The sequence below is a fragment of the Sminthopsis crassicaudata genome, chromosome X (assembly GCF_048593235.1).
Source record: "Sminthopsis crassicaudata isolate SCR6 chromosome X, ASM4859323v1, whole genome shotgun sequence".
Taxonomy (NCBI): Eukaryota; Metazoa; Chordata; class Mammalia; order Dasyuromorphia; family Dasyuridae; genus Sminthopsis; species Sminthopsis crassicaudata.
The window spans coordinates 28649347-28676956 of record NC_133623.1 but is presented as its reverse complement, the minus strand read 5'-3'; the positions used below and the strand labels follow the sequence as shown (position 1 = coordinate 28676956).

The 27610-nt window shown below is 40.4% G+C and overlaps 1 long non-coding RNA gene across 2 annotated transcripts in view; it reads right to left on the bottom strand.

Moving 5' to 3' along the window:
- The window catches only part of LOC141548442 (uncharacterized), a 155932-nt gene extending 128752 nt beyond the window's left edge, over positions 1 to 27180 (bottom strand). For both annotated transcript variants that reach the window (XR_012483949.1, XR_012483948.1), the window contains exon 1: positions 27033 to 27180. This is a non-coding gene — a long non-coding RNA (uncharacterized LOC141548442). The remainder of the gene's footprint in view (positions 1 to 27032) is intronic.
- Between the last annotated feature and the right edge of the window lie 430 nt (positions 27181 to 27610).

Here is a 27610-nt window from a genome sequence, read left to right as displayed (position 1 = left end):
GAGAAAAGAGACGGACAGAAACAGAAAGAGAAACAGAGACATACCGAGGCAGAGACAAAGAGAGACAAGGAGAGACAGAGACAGAGGCATTCAGGGGAGCAGATACACTAAGACAGAAGACAGAAAGACAGAGACTGACAGAGACAGCCACAGAGACAAAGACACACACAGAGAAAGAAAGACAAACACAGACACACACAGAGAAAGAGAAAAATACACAGACACACACAAACAGAGAGAATGAAAGAAGGAGAGAGGGACAGAGAAATACAGAGAGACAGAGACAAAAAAAGACACAGAAAGACAAACAGACACACAGAGAAGGAGACAGAGAAAAAGTGGAGACACAGAGAAAGACAGAGAGGGAGGGTGTGGGAGAAAGAGAGAAAATGGGGGAGGGGGAGAGTGAGAGGGAAGAGAAAAACAGTGAGAGAGGGAGAGAGGGCAAGACAGTCAGAGAGAAATGGAGGGAGACAGAGAAAGGTGAAAGAAACAGTGAGACAGAAACAGAAAGAAAAAGAGAGAGACAGACAGGCAGGCAGGCAGACAGAGATGGAGGGAGAAAAGAAATGGAGAGATACAGAGAGACAAAGAAAGAGAAAGGGACAGAGGTGGAGGTAGACAGAGAGAGAGAGAGAGGGGGGGGCGGGGAGAAGAAGGAGGAGGAGGAGAAAGAGAGTTGGAAAAGAGAGAGAAAAGGGGGAGAAGAAACAAAGAGAGAAATAGACAGAGACAGAGAGAGAACAGAGAGAGGGAAAGAAACAAAGAGGGAAAGAAACAAAGAGGGAAGGGAGGATGTCCAGGAGGAAAAGGGGAGAAACAGAGAAAGAGAGAGACAAAGTCAGAGCGAGACACAGAGACACAGAGACACGGAGAGAGAGAATGAATGACACAGAGAGAGACAGAAACAGAGAGCAAGACAGGGAGATACAAAGACAGAGGCATTCAGAGACAGGGACACAAAGAGACACAGGCAGAGACAGAGAGACAAGGACAGAGAGACGAAGACAGCGAGAAAGAGACAGGCAAAGGCAGAAAGAGGAAAAAGAGACAGACATAGAAACAGAGACAGAGAATCAGAGACAAAAAGAAAGAGACAAAGAAACAGAGACAAAGATAGAAAGCGGGACAGAGGGATATAGACATAGAGACAGAAAGTGACTAAGACAGAAACATTCACACTGAGAGACAAAGAGAAAAAGAGACAGAAGTACAGGTGAGAGAGACACACACGGAGAGAGAGAGAGAGAGAGAGAGAGAGAGAGAGAGAGAGAGAGAGAGAGAGAGAGAGAGAGAGAAGACAAAAGAAAGAGACAGCAAGAGACAGAGACACAGAGACAAAGAGAAAGAGAGACAGAGATAGAGAGACAGAGAGAAAGACTGAAAGAGAAAGAAAGGAACAACAGAAAGAGTTAGAGACAGTTGGGGAGGGAGACAGAGACAGAGAGCTAGAAACAACCAGAGACAGAGGGGGAGGAAGAGATAGAGACAGAGACATTCCAAAACAGACAGAAACAGAGAGACAGGAGACAGAGACATACACACATTGAGAAAGAAAGAGACAAAGAGACAGAGAAAAACAGAGACAGAAAGAGAGACAGAGACATACAGAAAGAAACACACAGAAAAACAGAGGGACAAATACAGAGAAAGACACAGAGACAGAAAACAGGATGGACAAAGAGACAGACAGACAGATAATGAGAGATAATATGCATTTATTTCTCAAATCTTTGAAAATGGGGCCTGTTTCATTTTTGTCTTTGTGTTCCCAGCACTCAGTGAAGAGCCTGGCAAATAACAGGTGCCAAATTAATGCTTTTTCGTGGATTAATTGACATTTAAAAATATAACACGGTCTCTTGCTGACATCTGGTGTCCAAAGTCGGAACAACAGGTAAGCTTAGCAGTACGCACGTCATTCTGCGGCCGGCTCCGGTATTACACATTCAGTCTGCCATCCAGTGTCCAAACCCTGGTATTGCACTTCGGCACATTTTAAATCCCAGATTTTCTGCATATTCACTGACAGGACCCACTTAGGGCCCATTGAGGCGGCCTGAAGGGAGCAGAATGGAGTCCAAGGGAACGGGGAATTCTGGGAGGGAAGGGAAGTGATGGATTCCTTCCGTGTCAGCTAAATGCACCCGCTCGAATTCCCTGTTACATTCTTTACCCCATAAAAGTCCTGCACCCACAATTAGATCACCCAGAAGCTGGGACAGCACCCAGGGGGTTTCAGTCCCCCATGGCTCCGGGCCCATCCACAAGGGCCAATCTCAGGAGAAATAAACACAGGGGAAACAGCCGATGGTTTTAATGATAATTCTTAACTTTGAAGGGAACTTAGAAATAAATATCCCAAGTTGGACTGAAGTGTGACCTTTATTAAAGCAAGCACACAAAGGACTATCTGTCTAGGTTCCAGGGTCACTGAATAGTCACTACGGGATATTATTTTCTAAATAGGAATAAGTTCCTTTCTTCTTCACCTATCTTTTCAGCCTTGGATTTTTATATTACAGGGATTTTTAGCTCATCCAGAGGCATCTCAAACCGTTCTCGGGGACGTGGGAATCCGGGCTTCAGACCCCGAAGAGCCTGATATCTGGGCGGTGACGCCATGACACGCAGGGGAACTTATGGGGAGAGAGGCTAATATATTCCCACTGCACGTGGCGCTTGGCATTGGCTCTGCACAGATGATTTTTATGGTGTCCAAAGGGACCCTCTGTGCCCACACTTTATATGACTGAACATAAATGAAAAAATAAAAAAATGATTAGAAACAATTCTTCACAACTGTAGCAAAGTTGCAGGATACAAAATAAATCCACATAAATCATCCCCATTTTTATATGTTACCAACAAAGTCCAACAGCAAGAGACACAAAGAGAAATTCCATTTAAAGTAACTGCCGATAATATAAAATATTTGGGGATCTATCTGCCAAGGGAAAGTCAGGAACTATGTGAACACAACTCCAAAACTCTTCCCACACAAATAAAGTCAAGTCTAATCAGTTGGAAACATAACAAGTGCTTCTGGGTAGACTGAGCAAATAGAATAAAATGACAATACTGCCTAAATTAATCCACTCATTTAGTGCCATATCCAGCATATCCGAAGAGCTAAAAAACCATAATAACAAAATCCATCTGGAAGGAGAAAAGGTCAGGAATTTCAAGGAATTAATTAAACCCAGTGCAAATGGAGGTGGCCTTAGTAGGCCCTTAACAAACCATTGGGTATTGGTTTATTGGATTGTTTTACATACCAAAAGTGAAAGGGCCCTTTGTGCTCAGAGAGATTTTGTGAAAAAAATTTAAAAATTTATCCTTTTCAAGCAGTAGGAGGTACAAGCCTGCTTCCCCAGGTGCTAAAGAGCCCAAGGGAGACTGGAGGAGAGCAAACACTGTTTAATGTAGAAGCCCCACATGAGGGAACTGCCACACCCCTGGGTATAGCTAAGAAGTTCCAAGAAGCCAAAGGACTTACCACCAGAGACATGTGCTACAAAGGGGTTTTTTTTTTTTTTCTTTCAATTTAACAGCTTCCTTTCTTCTCCTAGGTTAATTGATTTTTGTCTAACTTTTCACTTTCATGTAACCAAAGTTTATGCATTTTATCTTTTATAATTCCTTCTCTCTCTTGTTAGGTTAAGTTGTGGGAGATACATGATCTATTTCTCTTCTAACTTTTTCATGGTATGGTTTTAAATATGAAAGTCAAATATCTATTTAAACGGTAGTGTAAGATTTTGGTGTAAGTCTAATTTCTCCCAGTATGCTTTTCCAATTGCCAAGCAGTTGTTATTGAAAAAAGACTTCTTTCTGAAATAATTTATTTTCTGGTTTATCAAACACTAGCTTATTGGGCACCACCGTTTCTGATTCTCCCTTGCCAGTCTGTTCCATTTATCTATCTCCCTTATCTAGGCCATTCTACCTCTCTTTTTAAAAAAGCTTTTTATTTTCAAAACATATACACAGATAGTTTTCAGCATTCACCCTTGCAGAGCCTTGTGTTCCGAATTTTGTCACTCTCCCTTCTCCCCACCTCCCCTAGATGACAACTAATCCAATAGATGGTGAACATGTGGCATTCTTCTCTACATAGTTCCACAATTATGCTGCACAAGGAAAATCACATCAAATTGAAAAGAAAATAACAAAGAAAACAAACTACAAACAAAGAGCAACAAAATAAGTGAAAACAAAATATTGGGATCCACACTCAGTTCCCACTGTCCTCTCTCTGGGTGCAGCTCTCTTCCTCACAAGACCCTTGGGACTGATCTATATCATCTCATTGCTGAAAAGATCCATGGGCATCATAATTGATCATCATATAATCTTGCTGTTGCTGTATACTCTATTCTCTGGGTTCTTGGCACTTCACTCAGCTCAGTTCATCTAAGTCTCCCCAGGCCTCTGTGAAATCATCCTTCTCGTCATGTCTTACAGAACAATCTTATTCTATTACTTTCATATGCCAAAACTTATTCAGCCATTCTGAAGGTCTTGCTCCTACAGGCAGTGATGATTGGCCGGGACTGATTAACAGCACTCAGACTGTCTAGGCGAAAATTATTTGCCACCTTACTAAAAGCAGGAGTAAAAGGGAGGAGACTGAAGGAATTGCAGCCTCTGAAAGGAAGCAGATGTACAGGAGAAAAAGAGAAAAGAATGCTAGAGAAATGGCAGTTGCTCCAAAGGTGACTCCCCGTGCTTGACCTTCGCTATATCCCAGTCTGGAGCATTTGAGAGGAGAAGGGGATGAAGGCCAGGCCCCTGTAGGAAGGATGACTCGGAAACATTATGGGTCTAACATAAGGGGAGCGATCTGTTGGACACAGGGCTCTACTACCACAGTTAGTGCCCTAATTGACACGGACCCAAAACCACCCTAATATACAGCAACCCAACAAAATTCAAAAGGGGAACTCCCGTAGCCATTTCAGGATCAGGGGTTCAGCAGTTAAAGCAGTTCAGACTAATCTCCAAATGAAAACTGGACAATCCCCAAAGCTAGAATGGTCTGTGGTAACCGGACAGATGCCAGAATACATGATTGGTATAGATATTCTGAGAGGGACGACGACCCGACCCCCGGAGGGACAGCATCAGTTTGCTGAAAGAAAAGTCTACACTGCTTCAGTAGTGATGAGGAAACTTCCTCTGCCCCCATTCATTTCCCAATACCCTCAACAAAGATTGCACTGCGGCAGTATAGAATCCTGGGGCACAGGAAGAGGTAATTTCTGCTATTGAGGAGTACCCGGCAGCAGGAGTATTGGTCGCTACCAGCACCCAGTGGGATAGTCCAATACGGCCAGTAGGGAAGTCAGACGGGTCTTGGAGAATGACAGTAGGTTACAGGCAACTGAATAATTATCATTATGAGTATAGTCAGCAAGTCCAGTCCCCATTACCTTCACTGGAACTATCCAAACACACCCAGGGAGTAACTGATCTGACTAATGCCTCCTTCCCCATTCCCATAGATCCTGCTCCATGGGACCAATTTGCTTTGACCTGGCCAGGGCGACAGTACACTTTTACTCGCCCACCCCAGGGTCATATACGCAGGCCTGCCATCAGCCACTGGGTCCTGGCGCGACATCTAGATGCGCTAAAACTTGATACAATACTTTGAGCCTACTGGACAGATGATATAATGATGCAAAGAATGGATCAAGAATCAGTGGACCAAGCTGTGCAGGATACAGTTACTCAGGAGAAAAATGAGGCATGGGAAGCAAATCCTGCCCAAATACAGGCCCTCCCATCAGTTAGATTCTTGGGGACAAGGTGCAGTGCAGCACACTGGGAAGTTTTACCTAAGGCTGAGCCAAAGAGAGCAGATTTCCTTCCTCTCACTACTGACCAGGAAGCTCCAAACTGTACACGTTTGTCTGCATATTGGAGGAATCAAATACCTCATTTGGGGCCTTTATCTAGAGTCACCAGAAAGAAGTAAGAATTAGAATGGGGGACAAAAGAGCAGAAAGCCTTGGAGGAAGCAAAAAGAGCAACACAAGCTGCCTGAGATTTGGGGCCCTTAAAGGAAGGGCCAGTGGAATAACAAGTCTCTGCATCAAGTGATTACAGCAACTGGAGCTCAGGCAAAAGCAGGGAGGTAAAAAGGTTCCAGGAGGGTTTGGGGCTAGAAAACGACCTGGTGCAGGTTCCAAGGACAAGCCCTTTCAATAACAGTTACTGGCGGTTTATGGGGCCCTGGTGGAAACAGAACCATTAACCATCCATCATGAGGTGATAGTGAGACCCCACATTCCCATTAGGAATCTCTCATGGAATCGGACATGCTCAAAAATCTAGCATTATCACATGGAAATTATGTACACAGAACAGGACCAAGCTGCAAGTCAGGGGCGTCGGTCTTGCATGAAAAGATAGCAGAAGCGCCCCAAACCTCTGACCTGCTGGAAAAGAATACCCGACTCCTAAAGTACTTCGCCCTTTTCCTGCAATACTGCAGGGATTGACACACTTTCCCTAGATTAGAACAAACATGGGTGCTTTACTGATGGACCTGCAGAATGCAGAGCACAGGAACGCCACTGGAATCCCGTTTCTCATAATCTATCCCAAAAGTTACTCTTGAAACTACCAGAAAAGGGGGAAGCAGCCAGGGGGCTGCATTGGTTGCTGTAGGTCAGGTGACTGAAGGAGAGAAAGGAGGACAGTGTCACCTGATTCCTGGGCAAAGGGAATTGATGTGGAGAAACTGAGGCTCTAATCTAAGTTGGATCAGCTCCTTTTCTGGTTGTCTGATTACCTCTCTCTCTCTCCTTCCCCAAAGTACCAAGGCCAGGTAAGGATAGCCAATGAATTCGCTACTCAGTGCTGTATTAAAACAAAGTCTTTATTGATAGTAAAGGGATAGGCAGGCATTTGACCTCCAGGGAGCTTAAAGGCCAGACCTGCCTGGAAAGGGCCAGGATGCCAGAACAAGTTGGCGGGCACAAGGCAAGGATACCGAGGGCGAGGAATACAATTTCAGAAATTCATTTTATACATAACCAGGGTCATAAAACAAAGTTTGTATAGAGATGTTATCCAAGAGGTTCCAGAGAGTTTTGTAAATAAGACAAGAATTTTTAAAATTCTATTAATCATTTGTCTCAAGTTATCTCCTTTGACCTCTCCTAAGACAGGAATTTCCTGTCACTTATTTGTATCTTGGGCTTTCTCTTTTTGACCTTATCAGAATAACCACATGGATGCCTGTCCAGCATTACAAGGTACTTGTATGGAAACACGTCTGGGGAGATGGGATGTGCAAAGACACATAGGCCGGGCTCAAAATACTAACACTTCAGTTTTCTTGTAGACGCACATAGAACACTCTGGAACATGAGTATCAGGCACACGGGCACGGGTTGGCCAAGACTGGAATCAGGCGAATCACTCCGGACACATCTGAAGAACTGTGGCCCCGGGCCAGACGGCTCCATGTAACCGCAGGGTGTTTGGGACCCCCAGCTTCCTGCAGGAGGGCCCTTGTTAGGGGAATATCTATCCCTCTTTCTGTAGTGAGACAAATGACTGATCAATGTGTACAGGGTCACCCATAGAGAGAGAATCCTTTCCCCCAGAACATACTAGGGGAATTGGGAGAGGAAGGCTGCCTGCACACATTTGGCAAATTGATGATAGTGGACCCTTACCTCGGAGCCAGGGATGTCAACAGACCTGCACTTGTGTGGACCCACATTCTGGAGCAGTGGTCCTCAAACTTTTTAAATAGGAGCCAGTTCACTGTCCCTCAGACTGTTGGAGGGTCGGACTGTAGTAAACACAAAAGCTCTCACTCTGTCTCTGCCCCTCAGCCCATTAGCCAGAGCCCTGCAGGCTGCATAAAGGTCCTCAGTGGGCCCCATCTGGCCTGTGGCCGTAGTTTGAGAACCTCTGTTCTGGAGTATTAATGGCCTGCACAGATGAGAGGGCATGGCAAACCTTGGATATTACTGCTTTGCATTATGGTTGCCCAGTGCAGATTCACAGAGCAAATAGTTCCCATTTTAAGGGGAAAGAAACTGATCCCTCTTGTCAGGCCCACAGTACAGAACGGATATATCACACACCATACTATCCACAAGCTGCTGGCTTGACTGAGAGCATGAATGGCTAATAAAAGAAAAACTGAAGACGTCAGGTAATAATGCATCATCTAAGTGGAAAGATAACCTATGTGACACTTTCCCACAATTAAATAACCGCCCTGTGGCGGATGGTACTCCACTTTCTAGAATGGGGCCCTCCAATCTGCAGATAAAAGTCATGAACATCCTCTGAGACTGTGAAGTGTTGGTCATGTGATGATTTCTTTACTGTGGCTCCCTATGGAGGGACACCAGCAGCAGCTGGATCTTTCGGCTACTAGGGAAGACACCGGACTTGGACCTGGGAAGACTGGCCTCTGCCGTACTGGTGTAGGAATAAAGATTCCCCAGGACACTATGGGTGGCTCCTCAGCCGTCCCAACATGGCTATTAAAGAAGTTCACATGGTGGGTGGACTTACTGACAGTGATCACAGGGGAGAATGTACAGTGAGTCTCCATGATTTCAGCACCACTGAAGTATGGATGGCCTTTGAAGGCAGCAGAGTGTGTCAGTCACTTATCATACCTTGCATGACTGTTTAGTGGGAAAAACCTGGAAAACATTTCATGGTTCCCCCTCCCCCTGGAACGAGCCAGGTTGGGGGTATTCCGCTCGGCTGATACACTGATTTTGCTTTACCACATGTTACAGGACAGTATATGGACGTGGATACTGTAACCCCTTCTTTAGCTGACTAGATCTCTTGCTGTTGAGGCCTTGCTGTGCCATGGTCACTGGGCACATGGAGCCCTGTCTGTGTGACCTCCCTTTGTGCCCACTGGCTAACTTTTCTGGTGTGTGGAGGTTCCTCGCAGCTGCTATGTGGACCCCCTAGTGATGTTACTGACCTGTCTGCAGGAGGGCGAGTGCCCCTTTCTCTGGTGCTTTAGTGCATGTTTGGTGCCTCCACTGGCAGGGGGATGATTTCTGCTTTTCCCCTGACGCAGTGGGCGCAGTTACTGTGGACTGGGTAGCCAGACCTCTGCCTCTCCTTACACAGATCTCTCTGTGTCCATGTCCAAATCCTACCCCGAGCCCTCTGATCTCTGTTCTCAGATGTCAAGGCCACATTACAGAAGAATCAGAGAGCTCTGGATGAACATAGCACACAATTGCACACAGTGGCCGGCAAATGAACCGGAGCTTCCCATTTCCTCACTTCTGATACTCATCACTGTGTGATTCTTTTCTAAATCTGCTCCTGCTCAGGGAGATTTCTCTATTACAGCCCACCCCCTGCTGCTCGTTGCTGTATGGTTAGCGCTATCATCAGTATGCAATATATACATATAGATCAGAATTCTATACTCACTTTACAGCACACGGGGGGACAGCCTGTGCCACTAAAACCAGAAATGGCCTACGGCCTACATAAACTGAAGGCCGAATGGAAGATATGGGGATAAGGATAAGATTCCAGAGGCCTCGGACCTCAGTTTCCCTCCTCATCCATGGGGTAATTATAGTACAGTGAACTATTATTCACCCCTGTTTTGCAGCTGCTGAATAACCATAGGAACAAATATAGCTTGAAGAACACCGTCCCGGGGGGATTCTGGCCAAATCCATGGAGGATGTGTTATCCATATACTGGAACTAGCCACTCCGCGAGTAAAGCTTCACTCATGACAGACTCTGGCAGCAATGGGCCCCGTCTGGATGAGCTCAAGGAAGTGAAGTCAGTACTGCTGGCATGTGGCCACCTTGGTTCCTTGGGAAATTTAAGTCCTGAAAGCTCTTTACCCAGATTGGAAACTCTACCATGGGGGGACGCTCTGCCTGGGACCCTCACAGTCGGGACTTGCAGGGCTGTGACCTGGGATTCCCCAGGCCAAGGTTGGCCAAGTTGGTGCTTCCCTGAATCAGTGATGTATTCTTTCTTCTCTCCCCCTCTGGTCTATGTACCTCTTTGTACTATACTAGTTATATGAATCATAAAACATTTTAAGTGCTTTTGTTGTAAGAAGTGCACTATCAACTCTTGTTTCCCTTTTTATAATTCATTCTTATTAAACATTTTCATACAACTTGGTATCTCAGGTCTTGTGGGAGTGAGCCATTCTGAGGCGCAAATTATAAATCTTAACCTAACAATACTAAAAAATTTTTGGAATCTATCTGGTAAGGGAAACTCAGGAACTTTATAAACACAACGACAGAACACTTTCCACACAAACAGTCAGATCTAATCAGTTGGAAACATACCAAGTGCTCATGGGTAGGCCAAGAGAATATTGTACAAATGACAATACTGCCTAAATTAATCTACTTTTTAAGGGCCATACAAAGCAAACTCCCAAGAAATTATTTTAGGGATCTAGAAAAAAATAACAAAGTTCACCTGAAAAAACAAAAGGCTAAGAATTTCAAGGGAATTAATGAAAAGAAAATGCCAGTGAAAGTGGTCTAGCTGTGCCAGACTTAAAACTATGTTATAAAGCAGCAGTCATTAAAACCTTTTGGTATTGGCTAAGAATGGAAAACTGGAACCTAGTATGGCAGAAACGAGCCATGGAGCCACATCTAACACCAAATACCAGGATAAGGTCGAAATGGGTCATGATTTAGACATAGTGATTTTATAAGCAAAGTAGAACAACATCAGAAGGTTTACTTCTCACCTCTATGGAAAAGAAAGGAATGTGTGAGCAAGGAAGAATTGCAGCTCATCATTGAACCCAAAACAGATAAATTTTGATATTAAGTTAAAAAGTTTTATACAAACAAAACTAATGCAGACAAAATTAGAAAGGAAGCGATAAAGTGGGAAAACATTTTTACCTTTAATAGTTCTGATAACATTTCTAAAATATATATAGAATTAACACAAATGTATCAGAACCAAAGCCATTCTCCAGTTGATAAACAGTCAAAGGATGTGGACAGACAACTTTCAGATGAAGATATAAAACCATTTCTAGTCATGTGAACAGATGCTCTAAATCACTAGTGGTCAGAGAATTGCAAATTAACACACCTCTGAGACACCACTACACACCTCTGAGATTGGCTAAGATGACAGGAAATATGATAATGAAGAATGTTGGAGGGTATTGGGAAAACTGGGACACTGACACATTGTTGGTGGATTTCTGAACAGATCCACCCATTCTGGAGAGCAATTTGGAACTATGCCCAAAGGGTATCAAAGTGTGCATACCCTTTGACCCAGCAGGGTTTCTACCATGCTATTATCCCAAAAAGATCTTAAAAATGGCAAAAGCACCCACATGTGCAAAAATGTTTGTGGCAGCCCTCTTTGTATTATCAAGGAACTGGAAACTGAGCGAGTGGATGCCCATCAGTTGGAGAATGGCTGAATGAGGTGTTGTATATGAATGTTATGGAATATTATTGTTTTGTAAGAAATGAGCAGGAGAATGATTTTAGAGAGCCCTGCTGACACTTACATGAACTGGTGGTGAGTGACATGAGCAGAATCGAAGGAATATTGTATGCAGCAGCAGCAGCAAGATTATACGATGATAAAGTCTGATGGACATGTTTTTTTTTTTTTAGCAGGGACTTGATTCAGGCCGGTTCCAATGCTCTTGTGAGGAAGAGCGCCATCTGCCCCCAGAGAGAGGACTGTGGGAACTGGATGTGCATCACAATACAGTGTTGTCACATTTTTAGTTGCTGCTTCTTTGTACTTTTTCATTTTCATTTTCTTTTCCATTTGATGTGATTTTCCTTGTGCAGCATAATCATGGAACTAACTATGTAGAGAAGAAGGGCACATGTTCAACATCTATTGGATTAGGTGCCATCTAGAGGAGGTACAGGGAAGGGAAGGTGAAAAAAAATTTGGAACACGAGATTCTGTAAGGGTGAACATTGAAAGTTTTCTGTGCATATGTTTTGAAAATAAAAAGCTTTTACAAAATAGAAAGGTAGAAGGGCCTAGATGAGGGAGGTAGATAAATGGAATGGATTGGCAAGGGAGTGTAAGAAACAGTGCTGCTCAAAGAGCTAATGCTCCATAAAGTAGTAAAAAATAAATTATTTAGTAAAGAACGCTTTTTTTCAATAAAAAACTTCTCAGACCATTGGAAAGCATTCTGGGAGAAATTAGACCAATATCTTATACTATATTTTAACTAGATATTTCATCTTGATCATACTATCAAAAAATTAGAAGAGAAACATGTTATATCCCTCTCACAGCTATGGATAAGACATATTCTTAACCTAACAAGGGAGAAAAAGAATTATAAAAGATAAAATGCATAAACTTTGATTATAAGAAATTGAAAAGATAACAATTAATCCACCTAGTTTATTAGAAAAGGAAGCTGTTAAACTGAAAAAGAAAACCCTTTGTATTGCATGTCTCTGATGGTAAGTGTTTCTGATTCTTGAGAATTCACAGATATACCCAGGGATGTGTCAGGAGCCCGACTTTCCCTAATGTGGGACTTCCACATTAAACAGCCTTTGCTCCCTCCCATCTCCCTTGGGCTCTTTACCACCTGGGGAAGCAGGCTTTTGCCTCCTACTCTGGAAATGGATAAGATTTCTTTTAACAAAATTTCTCTGAGCACAAAGGGCCCTTTCATTTTTTCATTTAAAAGAATCCAATGAATCAATACAGAATGGTTTAGTAAGAGCCTACTGTGGGCCAAGAAAGAGAGGGACAATAGTATAGAGAGCTGGCCTCAGAGTCAGAGGGACCTGGGTTCAAGTCCTGTCTCTGACTCCTGTCTCTGACTTGTACTCTCTGTGGCCCTGGACAAACTGCTCAGCCTTTCAATGCTTCAGGAAACTGTAAAGGATTTCCAAAAGCCTTAGGAAAGTTGGAAGACATTAAAATTTAAAACAGGGAGCAGCTGAATGGCACCATGGACAGTCCCAGCCCTGAACTTTTATTGGCTGTGTGATCCTGGACAAGTCATGTAACCTTCCTGCCTCAGACTAGTTATCCAGTGAGATCAGCTGATGTCTCCAGAGCATTTTGCATTCCTTTGTGGAAAACCCCTGACAGATCTGTCATCTCAGGGAGATCCTCAGATCTCCAGGAAAACAGACAGCAAATGGCATCCTGGTCAATGTTTTTGTCGTTTTGTTCACATAGCATAGCAGAACTATGAAAAATGGGGTTTGTTCCCCTCGGGAGTGGTCACAACTTGGGTTCAGTTGTTATGGACGATTGGTTTTTTGCTCTTTTATTATGTCACTTGGGAGCATGAGGACTCTATTTCTCTCGGAATGTGGGAATGGCTAGGAAGGAAATGACGTATTGAGCCAGATTTTGCAGACTGAATTTATTCCAGGAACAGGAAGACAAAATGCTGCCAGGTTACCTGAGCCCCCTTTGGGACTTACAGGAGTATTATTCAATCTAGGCAGAGTATTCAAAGGAAGAAAGGAGCCATTAGTAATAATCCAGGATCCATAGTCATTGCACTTTTGCTATTTAATATTCCGTTATATTCCTGTTATTTACTTGGCTCCCAGGGCTAGGTGTCCAGGGGAGTCAGGCCTCCCCCATTCCCACTGTATGCCAGGATCTTCTCTGAAGAGGAACTAGGACTTGTCATCCATAGGTTTGCCAAGGGTAGAGACTCGGTTTCTAAGTGTTCATGTGACAACATACTTACAGAAGGTCTCAATAAGCTTTCCTGAGGGAGTGACCATTGTGTTTAACCTGCAGATATCCGTCATCGTCCGAGCTGTCCCGGAAAGCCTTTCCAACCTGTCCTTTTGCTAAAATTTCGGGGCAAAGGCCTCCTTCATGACAGTACCAGGTCATGGGCAGGAAAAACAAGAGTTCAGTTCAGGCTCACAGGCATCTACACAGAACTTTGTATTTGGGGAAAACTGTTTTTCCCTTAAAATTTCAGAAGGGAATGAATTGACGTGAAAAGAACCACTTGGGATGAGAGGTAGGAGGCAGCAGGATCTCCTAGCTGCACCCCTAACCTTGCAGTCAGGAAGACATGGATTCAAATCCTTCCTCAGACATTTCCCAGCTTCCTCATCTCAGGCAAATCTCTCCATCTTCCTCGGTCTCTGCCAGAGGAAGGAGAGCACTAGATGGCCTCCGGGATTCCTCTGGGCCCAAGTCTGTGACTAGGAGCCCCCTTTAGTCATATGGAAGAGCTTCAGGGACAAGGAAAATGAGGCAGGAGGTGACTGAAAGGCAACAGGAGCAGCTCTGTTCAGCATGGAGAGCCACAGTGGGACAGAGATGGAGAAACAGTCCATTTTTAAGAACACTGCCCTGGAGGGAGAGGAGCCGGATTCAAATCCCCTTTTGGCTTCTTACTAGAAGGACCACAGGAGTCCCCTCACTTAATCACAATCAACTTTTTTATAAAGTAATACGACATGATGACTTCTTGCAGAAGCCTTGGACACCTAGACAGATAGTCCTTTGCGTGCTTGGTTTAATAAAGGTCACACTTCAGTCCATCCTGGGATATTTATTTCTAAGTTCCCTTCAAAGTTAAGAATTATCATTAAAATCATCGGCTGTTTACCCGGGGTTTATTTCCCCTGAGATTGGCCCTTGTGGATGGGCCACGGGCCATTGGGGACTGAAACCCCCTGGAGCTGTCCCCGCTTCTGGGTGAGCTAATTGTGGGTGCGGGACTTTTATGGGGTAAAGAATTGTAGCGGGTGCATTTAATGTGAATTCCTGCTGACACAGAAGGAATCCATCACTCTTCTTCCCTCCCAGAATTCCCCCTTCCCTTGGACTCCATTCTGCTCCCTTCAGGCTGCTTCAATGGGCCCTAAGTGGGTCCTGTCAGTGAAAACCCAGAAAATCTGGGATTTAAAATGAGCCGAAGTGCAATACCAGCGTTTGGACACTGGATGGCAGACTGAATGTGTAATACCGGAGCCGGCCACAGGACGGCGCGCGTACTGCTAAGCTTACCTGTTGTTCCGACTTTGGACACCAGATGTCACCAAGAGACCGTGTTATGTTTTTATATGTCAATTAATCCACGAAAAAGCATTAATTTGGCGCCTGTGATTTGCCAGGCTCTTCAATGAGTGCTGGGAATACAAAGACAAAAATGGACCCGTCCATGTTTGCACGGATTTGATAGAAAAATTCATATTGTTTCTAGTTGTTTCTCTGTCCATTTGTCTCTCTCTCTGTCTCTGTCTCTGTCTTGTCTTCTGTGTCTTTCTGTCTGTCTCTGTGAGTGTATGTGTGTGTCTCTCTTTTTGTCTCTGTCTCTTTCATTCTGTCCTTCTGTCTGTGTGTGTGTCTGTGTATGTCCCTCTCTCTCCCGTCTCCTCTCTCTCTATCCTTGTCTCTCTGCCTCTCTCTCTCTCTGTCTCTGTCTCTGTCTCTCTCCATTTCTGTCTCTTCTTTTTCCCTCTCTCTCTGTGTCTGTCTGTCTGTCTTTGTCTTTCTCTGTCTCTTTATCTCTGTTTCTCTACCTCTCTCTGTCTCTCTTTCTCTCTGTCTCTCTTTTTGTGTGTCTCTATCTCTTGTCTCTCTGTCACTTTCTATTTGTCTCTGCCTCTCTCTTTCCCTTTCTGTCTCTCTGTCTCCCTCTCAATTTCTCTTTTTCTCTGTCCTCTGTCTCAATATCTCTTTCTTTGAATGCTTTTATCTTTGTCTCTCTCTGTCTCTCTCTTTGCTTATCTGTCTCTCTCGCTCTCTGTCTCTCTGAATCTGCCTCTGTCTTTCTCTTTCTCTTCCTGTCTCCGTCTCTGTCTCTTCTTCTTTCCCTCTCTCTCTCTCTGTCTGCATCTGTCTTTCTCCCTGTGTCTGTTTCTCTCTTTCTCTCTCTGTTTCTTGGCTCTGCCTCGCTCTATCTCTCTTCTTGTCTTTGTCTACCTCTGTCTCTCTGTATCTGTCTCTTGCACTGTCTCTCTCTGACTCTCTGTCTCTTCCTGTCTCCCTCTCTGTCTCTCTATCTGCAGCTGTCTTTCTCACTGTTTTTCTGTCTCTCTTTTGTCTTGTCTCTGTTTCTCTCTGTCCCTGTCTTTTTCTCTGTGTTTCTCTAGTTCTCTCTTTGTCTCTCTCCTTCTGTCTCTTTCTCAGTCTCTCTTTCTGACTCTCTCTCTGCCTGTCTCTATCTCTGTCTCTGTCTCTTTCTCTCTCTGTTTCTACCTCTATCTTATCTCTGTCTCTTGGTCTCTGTCTGTCTCTGACTATGTCTCTTTCTGCATCAGTCTTATCTCTGTCTCTCTTTCAGTCTCTGTCTCTTTCTCCCTCTGTCTCTGTCTCTGTCTATCTCTATCTCTGTTTCTCCCTTTCCCTATCTTTTTCTCTGTGTCTCTCTATTTCTCTGTCTCTCTGTGTCTCTCTTCTTCTGTCTCTTTCTCTGTCTCTCTCTGACTCTCTCTCTCTCTGCCTATCTCTATCTCTGTCTCTCGTTCTGTCTCTGTCTGGTTCTATGTCTTTCTCTCTCTCTCTCTCTATCTCTTTTCCTCTGTCTGACTGTCTCCTGTCTCTGTCTCTGCATCTCTCAGTCTCTTTCTTTGCCTCTGCTTCTGTCTCTCTATTCTGTCTCTGACTCTGTCTCTCCATCTCTCACTGTCTCTGTTTTTGTCTGTCAATGTGTATTTGTATGTTTCTCTGTCGCCTGTTTCTTTGTCTCTGTCTCTCTCTGTCTCCCTTTCTATATCTGTCTCTTTCTACCTCTTTCTGTCTCTGTCTCTTTCTGTCTTTTTATTTCTCTCTTTCATATCTGACTTTTTGTCTGTCTCTTCTTTTTGTGTGTCTTTCTGTTTCCTGTCTCTCCCTCTCCCTTTCCCTCTCTCTCTCTCTCTCTCTCTCTCTCTCTCTCTCTCTCTCTCTCTCTCTCTCTCTCTCTCTCTCTCTCTCTCTCTCTCTCTCTCCATCTCTCTATGTCCTTATCTGACAGTTAATCACTATGTGTGTTTTTGTGCATGTATATGTGTGTGTCTCTGTCTGCTGTTTCTCTGGCTCTTTCTGTCTCTGTCTCTTTCTCTGTCTCTGTCTACGTTTCCCTCATTAAAGATCTGCTTGAGATGAAAATTTTTGCTAAATTCCCTTCAGGACGAAGCCCACTCAATATGACTCTTACAACTAAAAACTAGGAAAACAATTAAAAATCCCCAATTAAATATCAAAATTGAAATCCTGAAAATAAACGGGGGCAATAATAAAATTAAAAATAAGAAAATTATTGAATGAATAAAACTAAGAGTTGGTTTTATGAAAAAAAGAAAATAGAAAAAAACTTTTAGTTAATTTTATTAGAAAAAGGACAAAGAACAAATCAAAATGTCAGCCTCAAAAATGAAAAGGAAGAATTTTCCACCAATGAAGACAAAATCAGAGCAATGATTAGGAGTTATTTTGCCAACTATACGTCAGTAGTTTTGATAATCTAAGGGAAAGGGAGGAACACCTACCAAAATATAGGTTGCCGGGATTAAAAGAAGAGGAAATAAATTACATAAATAGGCCCATTTTAGGAAAACAAATAGAACAAGTTAGCAATCAGCGTCCTGAGAAAAAAACTCTCTTGGGCCTCAAGGATTTCTATGTGAATTCCAGCAAACAATTAAAGAGCAATCAATTCCAGTACTATGCAGACTATGTGAAAAAATAGGGACAGAAGGAGTCCAACCAAATTCCTTTTATGACACAGATACGATCCTGACCCCTAAACTAGGGTAAATGAAAACAGAGAAAGAAAAGTATGGGGGGGGGCGGAGCCAAGATGGCGGAGAAGATACACGCCACTATGTAAGCTCCTTTCTTCCCTCACAACCAACTAGATTTAATCAGCCTCAGAAATAGCGTTGGACTGATAGAATCCACAAGGACTGGAAGCACGATTTACCAGCTGAAGAGAATCTGGAGTTTCAGCAGGAAAGGGACAGACCCCAAAAGATTTTTTAAGTATGAGCAAGAAGCCCAAAAAACCATAGATTCCTTCTACACAGAGAAAGAGCGGGTATCCAACCCCAAGGAAGTTAACAGCAGAGAGTCAGCAGATAACAACCTAAAGGGGAATGATTCCTGCCCCCCATCACATAACTCTCTCCTTGAAGAGTCTATTAAAAAGTTAAGAGAGTTTGAAGAAAAATGGGGAAAGGAAAGAGAAGCTATGAAATTGGAGTTGGAAAAAATAAAGAATTCACAGGAGATGCAGGGAAACAAAATTAGTGAATTAGAAAAGGTAAAAAAATCACAGGAAAGTAGGATTTCTGAATTGGAGAAGATAAAAAAGTCTCAAGAAAATAGGATTTCTGAATTGGAGAAGATAAAAAAGTCCCAAGAAAATCGGATTTCTGAATTGGAAAAAGAAAATAATTCTCAAAAAAAAAATTAGGGAAATGGAAAAAAAATTCAATTGAGCAAAATAACTCATTTAAAAATGAAATTGGGCATTTACAAAAAGAACTAAAAACTGTGAATGAAGAAAATAACTCCTTAAAAGTCAGGATGGAACAAATAGAAATGAATGATTCATTGAGAACCCAAGAATCAGTCAAACAAAACAAAAAAAATGAGAAGCTGGAGAACAACGTGAAATACTTACTGGGAAAATCTATAGATCTAGGAGAGATAATCTGCGGATCATTGGACTTCCCGAAAACTATGACCAAAAAAAGAGCCTAGATTCTATTTTACAGGAAATTATCAAAGAGAACTGTCCAGAGATAATAGAAACAGAGGGGAAAGTAGATGTTGAAAGAATTCATCGAACTCCTTCTGAAATAGACCCTAAAAAAAGAACACCACGGAATATTGTGGCTAAGCTGCAGAATTACCACACAAAGGAGAAAATCCTGCAAGCAGCTAGAAAAAAACAATTTAAAAACCAAGGTACCACAATAAGGGTCACACAAGATCTGGCTGCCTCCACATTAAAAGATAGAAGGGCCTGGAACCTGATATTCCGAAAGGCAAAAGATCAAGGATTGCAACCAAGAATAAACTACCCAGCTAAGTTTAGCATCTTTTTCCATGGAAGAAGATGGTCATTCAATGAAATAGAGGAATTCCATATGTTTCTAAGAAAAAAACCAGACTTAAACAAAAAATTTGATCTACGTCCACAAGACTGAAGAGAAACAGGAAAAGGTACACAGAACCCTTGAGAACTATATCTCTGTTGTGGGTATATAGAAAGTACGCATGGATAATTTGATTTTACTGATATAAAAGAAAAAAAAAGAAGGGGGTGTAGTAAAGGGAAGGGGGTAGTATCAGAAAAAGGGGAGGGAATGATAAAAAGAGAGAAACTACATCCCAGGAAGAGGCATAGAAAATACACCATATCTGAGGGAATTTAGAGAGGGGGAGAATCATTGTGTAAATCTTACTCTCATCAGAAGAGGCTCAAAGAGTAAATAATTGTCATATTTGTTTTTCAGAGAATTCTCTCTCACCTCATTAAAAGGGGGGAGAGGAAAAGGGAAAAGGAAAAGGAGAATAAGGGAAGGGACGTGGAGGGAGGGGGGAGGGATACTAAAAAAAAATGGGAGGGCTGCGCGTCACAAGGGGGATCTATAAATTGAATATTGGGGAAGGGGTTCAGGGAGGTCAAGGGAAAAAGCATAATCTGGGGATAATATGATGGCAGGAAATACAGAATTAGTAATTTTAACTGTAAATGTGAATGGGATGAACGTTCCCATCAAACGGAGACGGATAGCAGACTGGATCAAAAATCAGAACCCTACAATATGTTGTTTACAGGAAACACACTTAAAGCAGGGAGATACATATAGAGTAAAGGTAAAAGGTTGGAGCAGAATCTATTATGCTTCAGGTAAAGCCAAAAAAGCAGGGGTAGCTATCCTTATCTCAGATCAAGCAAAAGCAGAAGTTGATCTAATTAAAAGAAATAAGGAAGGAAACTATATCCTGCTGAAAGGTAGCATAAATAATGAAGCCATATTGATACTAAACATATATGCACCAAGCGGTATAGCATCTAACTTTCTAAAGGAAAAGTTAAGAGAGTTGCAAGAAGAAATAGACAGTAAAACTATAATAGTGGGAGATCTCAACCTTGCACTCTCAGATTTAGACAAATCAAACCACAAAACAAACAAGAAAGAAATTAAAAAAGTAAATAGAACATTAGAAAAACTAGGTATGATAGACCTTTGGAGAAAACTGAATGGCAATAGAAAGGAATATACTGTCTTCTCAGCAGTTCATGGATCCTATACAAAAATTGACCATATATTAGGACATAAAGATCTCAAAATTAAATGTAGGAAGGCAGAAATAATAAATGCCTTCTTCTCAGACCACAATGCAATAAAAGCTACATTCAGTAAAAAATTAGAGATAAATAGACCAAAAAGTAATTGGAAACTGAATAATCTCATCTTAAAGAATGACTGGGTGAAAGAACAAATTATAGAAACAATTAATAATTTCACCCAAGATAATGACAATGATGAGACATCATACCAAAATCTGTAGGATGCAGCTAAAGCAGTAATAAGGGGAAATTTTATATCTTTAGAGGCTTATTTGAAGAAAATAGAGAAAGAGAAGATTAACGAATTGGGCTTGCAACTTAAAAGGCTAGAAAAAGACCAAATTAAAAACCCCCAACCAAAAATTAAACTTGAAATATAAAAATTAAAAGGAGAAATCAATAACATTGAAAGTAAAAAAAAAAACTATTGAATTAATAAATAAAACCAAGAGTTGGTTTTATGAAAAAGCCAATAAAATAGATAAACCTTTGGTAAATCTGATCAGAAAAAAGAAAGAGGAAAATCAAATTGTTAGTCTTACAAATGAAAAGGGGGATCTTTCCACCAATGAAGAGGAAATTAGAGAAATAATAAGGAGTTACTTTGCCCAACTTTATGCCAATAAATTTGATAACTTAAGTGAAATGGATAACTTCCTCCAAAAATATAGGCTTCCTAGATTAACAGAGGAGGAAATAAATTGCTTAAATAGTCCCATTTCAGAAAAAGAAATAGAACAAGCTATTAATCAACTCCCCAGGAAAAAATCCCCTGGACCAGATGGATTTACATGTGAATTCTACCAAACATTTAAAGAACAATTAGCCCCAATGCTATATAAACTATTTGAAAAAATAGGGAATGAAGGAGTCCTACCAAACTCCTTTTATGACACAGACATGGTAGTGATACCTAAACCAGGTCGATCGAAAACTGAGAAAGAAAATTATAGACCAATTTCCTTAATGAATATTGATGCTAAAATCTTAAAAAAGATATTAGCAAAAAGACTTCAGAAAATCATCCCCAGGATAATACACTATAACCAAGTGGGATTTATACCAGGAATGCAGGGCTGGTTTAATATTAGGAAAACTATTAGTATAATTGACCATATTAATAATCAAATTAATAAAAACCATATGATCATCTCAATAGATGCAGAAAAAGCATTTGACAAAATCCAACATCCATTCCTACTAAAAACTCTTGAGAGTATAGGAATAAATGGATTATTCCTTAGAATAATCAGGAGCATATATTTAAGACCGTCAGTAAGCATAATATGCAATAGAAATAAACTGCAACCTTTCCCAGTAAGATCAGGAGTGAAACAAGGTTGCCCACTATCACCATTACTATTCAATATAGTACTAGAAACGCTAGCCTCGGCAATAAGAGCCGAGAAAGAGATTCAAGGAATCAGAGTAGGAAATGAGAAAATCAAACTATCACTCTTTGCAGATGACATGATGGTATACTTAGAGAACCCCAAAGACTCTGCTAAAAAGCTATTAGAAATAATTCAGAATTTTAGCAAAGTGGCAGGATACAAAATAAATCCACATAAATCCTCAGCATTCTTATATATCACCAACAAAACACAACAGCAAGAGATACAAAGAGAAATTCCATTCGAAACAAATGATGAGAGTATAAAGTATTTGGGAATCCATCTACCAAAGAATAGTCAGGAATTATATGAGAAAAATTACAAAACACTTGCCACAAAAATAAAGTCAGATTTAAATAATTGGAAAGACATTCAGTGCTCTTGGATAGGCCGAGCGAATATAATAAAGATGACAATAGTCCCCAAACTAATCTATTTATTTAGTGCTATACCAATCAGACTCCCAAGAAACTATTTTAATGACCTAGAAAAAATAACAACAAAATCCATATGGAAGAATAAATGGTCGAGAATTGCAAGGGAACTAATGAAAAAAAAGTCAGAGGAAAGTGGTCTAAATGTACCTGATCTAAAGCTATATTATATAGCAGCAGTCACCAAAACCATTTGGTACTGGCTAAGAAATAGACCAGTAGATCAGTGGAACAGATTAGATACAAAGGACAAAAAAGGGTACATCTATAGCAATCTAATCTTTGACAAACCCAAAGATACCAACATTAGGGACAAAAATTCATTATTCGGAAAAAACTGTTGGGAAAGCTGGAAATTAGTATGGCAGAAATTAGATATGGATCCACACTTAACACCATATACCAATATAAGATCAAAATGGGTCCATGATTTAGGCATAAAGAATGAGATCATAAATACATTAGAGGAACAGAGAATAGTCTACCTCTCAGACCTGTGGAGGAGGAAGGAATTTATGACCAGAGGAGAACTAGAAATCATTATTGATCACAAAATAGAAGATTTTGATTACATCAAACTAAAAAGTTTCTGTACAAACAATACTAATGCAAACAAGATTAGAAGGGAAGTAACAAATTGGGAAAATATTTTTAAAAGGAAAGGTTCTGACAAAGGTCTCATTTCCAAAATATATAGAGAACTGACCCTGATTTATAGGAAACCAAACCATTCTCCAATTGATAAATGGTCAAGGGATATGAACAGACAATTCTCAGATGATGAAATTGAAACTATTTAGACTCATATGAAAGAGTGTTCCAAATCACTACTGATCAGAGAAATGCAAATTAAGATAACTCTGAGATACCACTAAACACCTGTCAGATTGGCTAAGATGACAGGAACAAATAATGACGAATGTTGGAGGGGATGTGGGAAAACTGGGACACTGATACATTGTTGGTGGAGTTGTGAAAGAATCCAGCCATTCTGGAGAGCAATTTGGAACTATGCATAAAAAGTTATCAAGCTGTGCATACCCTTTGACCCAGCATTGCTGTTATTGGGATTATATCCCAAAGAAATACTAAAGAGCGGAAAGGGACCTGTATGTGCCAAAATGTTTGTGGCAGCTCTTTTTGTTGTAGCTAGAAACTGGAAGTTGAATGGATGCCCATCAACTGGAGAATGGTTGAGTAAATTATGGTATATGAAGGTTATGGAATATTATTGCTCTGTAAGAAATGACCAGCAGGAGGAATACAGAGAGGCTTGGAGAGACTTACATCAACTGATGCTGAGTGAAATGAGCAGAACCAGAAGATCACTATACACTTCAACAACAATACTGTATGAGGATGTATTCTGATGGAAGTGGAAATCTTCAACATAAAGAAGATCCAACTCACTTCCAGTTGATCAATGATGGACAGTAACAACTAAACCCAGAGAAGGAACACTGGGAAGTGAATGTAAATTGTTAGCACTATTGTCTATCTACCCAGGTTACTTATACCTTCGGAAGCTAATAATTAATGTGCAACAAGAAAATGGTATTTACACACATATATTGTATCTAGGTTATATTGTAACACATGTAAAATGCATGGGATTACCTGCCATAGGGGGGAGGGAGTAGAGGGAGGGAGGGGATAATTTGGAAAAATGAATAAAAAAAAAAAAAAGAAAATTATGGACCAATTTCCCTAACGAATATTGAAACAAAAATCTTAAATAAAATATTAGCAAATAGATTACAGAAAGTCATCCCCAGGAGAACATACCATGACCAAGAAGGATTTATACCAGTAATGCAGGAATGCTTCAATATGAGGACAACTATTAACAATATTAACTATATCAATAAACAAAGTAACAAAAACATATGATGATCTCAACAGATTCAGAAAAAGCTTTTGATGAAATCCAATACCAATTCCTGTTAAAAACACACTAGGAAGTACAGGAATAAATGGACTTTTCCTTAAAATAATCAGTAGCACCTATTTAAAGCCATCAGCAAGCATCATATGTAATGGGGACAAACAAGAACCATTCCCAATAAGATCTGGAGTAAAACAAGATTGCTTTCTATCACCATTACTATTCTATATTGTATTAGAAATGCTAGCTTTGGCAGTAAGAGAAGAGAGATTAAAGGAATTAGAGTAGGTAATGAGGAAACCAAATTATCACTCTTTGAAGAGGATACCATATTATACTTAGAGAACCCTAGAGAATCAAATAAAAACTATTAGAAACAATTCACAATTTTACCAAAGTTCCAGGATACAAAATAAATTCACAAAAAACATCAGAATTTTAATATATATACAAAGTACAGCAAGAGAGACAAAAGGAAATTACACTCAGAATAACTGTTGATAGTATAAAATTGGGGGGAATCAATCTGTCAAGGGAAAGCCAGGAGCTATGTGAACATAATTACTAAACACTTTCTGCACAAATAAAGTCAGATTTAATCAGTCAGAAAAGTATCAGTTGCTCATGGGTAGGCTGAGTGAATATAATAAAAATGACAGTACTGCTTAAATCAATCTACTTATTTGGAGTCATACCAATCAAATTCCCAAGAAATTATTTTACAGACCTAGAAAAATAAAAACAATGTTCACCAGAAAGAAGAAAAGATCAAGAATTTCAAAGGAATTAATGGAAAAAAAATTCCAATGAAGGTGGCCTATATTACAAAGCAGTGGTCATCCAAACCATTTGGTCCTGGCTCAGAAATAGAGCAGCTGATCAGTGGAATGGGGTAACATCACAGGAAAAAATAGTCAACAAACTATAGCAATCTAGTATAGCAATCCCAAAACCCAACTTGTGGGATAAGAACTCACTATATGACAAAAACTACTGGGAAAATTGGAAACAAATATGGCAGAAACTAGCTATGGACACACACGTTAACATTACATAACAAGATAAGGTTAAAATGGGTTCATGATTAAGATATAAAGAGTGATACTATAAGCAAATTAGAAGAACATAAGATAGTTTACCTCTCAGATCTGTGGAGAAGGAAGGAATTGGTGTCCCAAGAAGAACTGAAACTCATAAGTTAACGCCAAAGAGATAAGTTTGATTATATTAAATTAAAATTTTTTAAATTACAAAACACTTGCCACAAAAATAAAATCAGATTTAAATAATTGGAAAGACATTAAGTGCTCTTGGATAGGCCGAGCGAATATAATAAAGATGACAAGGATTAGAGGAACATAGGATAGTTTACCTTGCAGACTTATGGAGGAGGAAGGAATTTATGACCAAAGGAGAACTAGAGATCATTATTTATCACAAAATAGAAGATTTTGATTACATCAAATTAAAAAGTTTACGTACAAAAAAACTAATGCAAACAAGATTAGAAGGGAAGTAACAAATTGGGAAAATATTTTTAGTTAAAGGTTCTGATAAAGGCCTCATTTCCAAAATATATAGAGAACTGACTCTAATTTATAAGAAATCAACCATTCTCCAATTGATAAATGGTCAAAGGATATGAACAGACAATTTTCAGATGGCAAGATTGAAACTATTTCCACTCATATGAAAGTGCTCCAAATCACTACTGATCAGAGAAATACAAATTAAGACAACTCTGAGATACCACAACATACCTGTCAGATTGGCTAAGATGACAGGAAAAAATAATGATGAAAGTTGGAGGGGATGTGGGAAAACTGGGACACTGATGCATTGTTGGTGGTGTTGTGAAAGAATCCAGCCAGATGAGCAGAACCAGGAGATCACTATACACTTCAACAACGAAGTGTTATTGTATGAAGATATATTATGATTGAAGAGGATATCTTCAATGTAAAGAAGATCTAATTCAGTTCCAGTTGATCAATGATTGACAGAAACAGCTAGATTCAGAGAAGGAACACTGGGAATTGAGTGTAAAATGTTTGCAGTATTGTCTTTCTACCCAGGTTACTTATACCTTCGGAATCCAATTCTTATCGTGCAACAAGAAATTTGGTTTTACACACATATATTGTATCTAGGATATACTGTAACACATTTACATGTATGGGATTGTCTGTCATCTAGGGGAGGGATTAGAGGGAAGGAGGGGAAAATTCGGAAAAGTGAATACAAGGGATAATGTTTTTTTTTTAAATTACCCATGCATATGTACTGTCAAAATAATTAAAATGAGGAAATTAATAAAAAATACAAAAATTTTTTTGTACAAACAAAAGGAATGCAGACAAGATTAGAAGGGAAACAATACATAGGGAAAACATTTTTACAATTAAGTGTTCTGATGAAGGCTTTATTTCTAAAACATAGAGACCTGATTCAAATTTATCAGAATACAAGCCATTCTCCAACTGATAACTGGTCAAAGGACATGAACACACAATTTTCATATGAAGCAATTAGAAATATTTCTAATCACATGAAAAGATGCTCTAAATCACTACTGATCAGAGAAATGCAAATTAAGACACCCCTGAGACACCACTACACACCTGTGAGATCGGCTAAGATGACCAGATATATGATAATGACAAATGTTGGAGGGGATGTGGGAACTGGGACACGGATACATTGTTGGTGGAACTGTGAATGGATCCAACCATTCTTGAGAGCAATTTGGAATGATGCCCAAAGAGCTGTCAAACTCTACATACCCTTTGACTCAGCAGAGTTTCTACTGGGCTTATATCACAAAACCATTTTAAAAAAGGGATTCACATGTGCAAAAATGTTTGTGGCAGCCCTTTTTTTAGTTGCAAGGAACTGGAAACTGAGTGTGTGCCCATCAGTTGGAGAATGGCTGAATAAGTTATAGTATGTGAAGGCAATGGAATATGATTGTTCTATAAGAAATGATCAAGAGGATCATTTTATAGAGGCCTGGAGAGACTTACATGAACTGATGAGAAGTGAAATGAGCAGAACCAGGAGATCATCATACAGGGCAACATCAGTATTATGAGACGATCAATTCTGATGAACGTGACTTTCCAACAAGGAGAAGACTGATGCCAGTTCCAATGATCTTGAGATGAAGAGAGCCATCTGCACCCAGAGAGAAAACAGTGGGAACTGAGTGTGGCTCACAGCATAACATTCTCATTCTTCTTGATGTTCACTTGCATTTAGTTTTCTTACTCATTTCCTTTCCTTTTTGATCTAATTTTTCTTGTGCAACAAAAGAATTGTATAAATGTTTATTTATCATATCTTTTAAGATGTATAACCTATATTGGATTGCTTGCCATCAAGGGGAGGAGTTACGGGGAAGGAGGGGAAAATCTGGAACACAAGGCTGTGCAAGGGTCAAAGTTGAAAAACTATCCATGCACATGACTTGAAAATAAAAAGTTTTAAAAAGAATGATCACTAGCATTTATCCAAAACCATCAATAAGCATCATAGGTAATGGGGTCAAATGAGAATGATTCACACTGAGATCAGGGGTGAAAGAAGATGATTTCATATTATC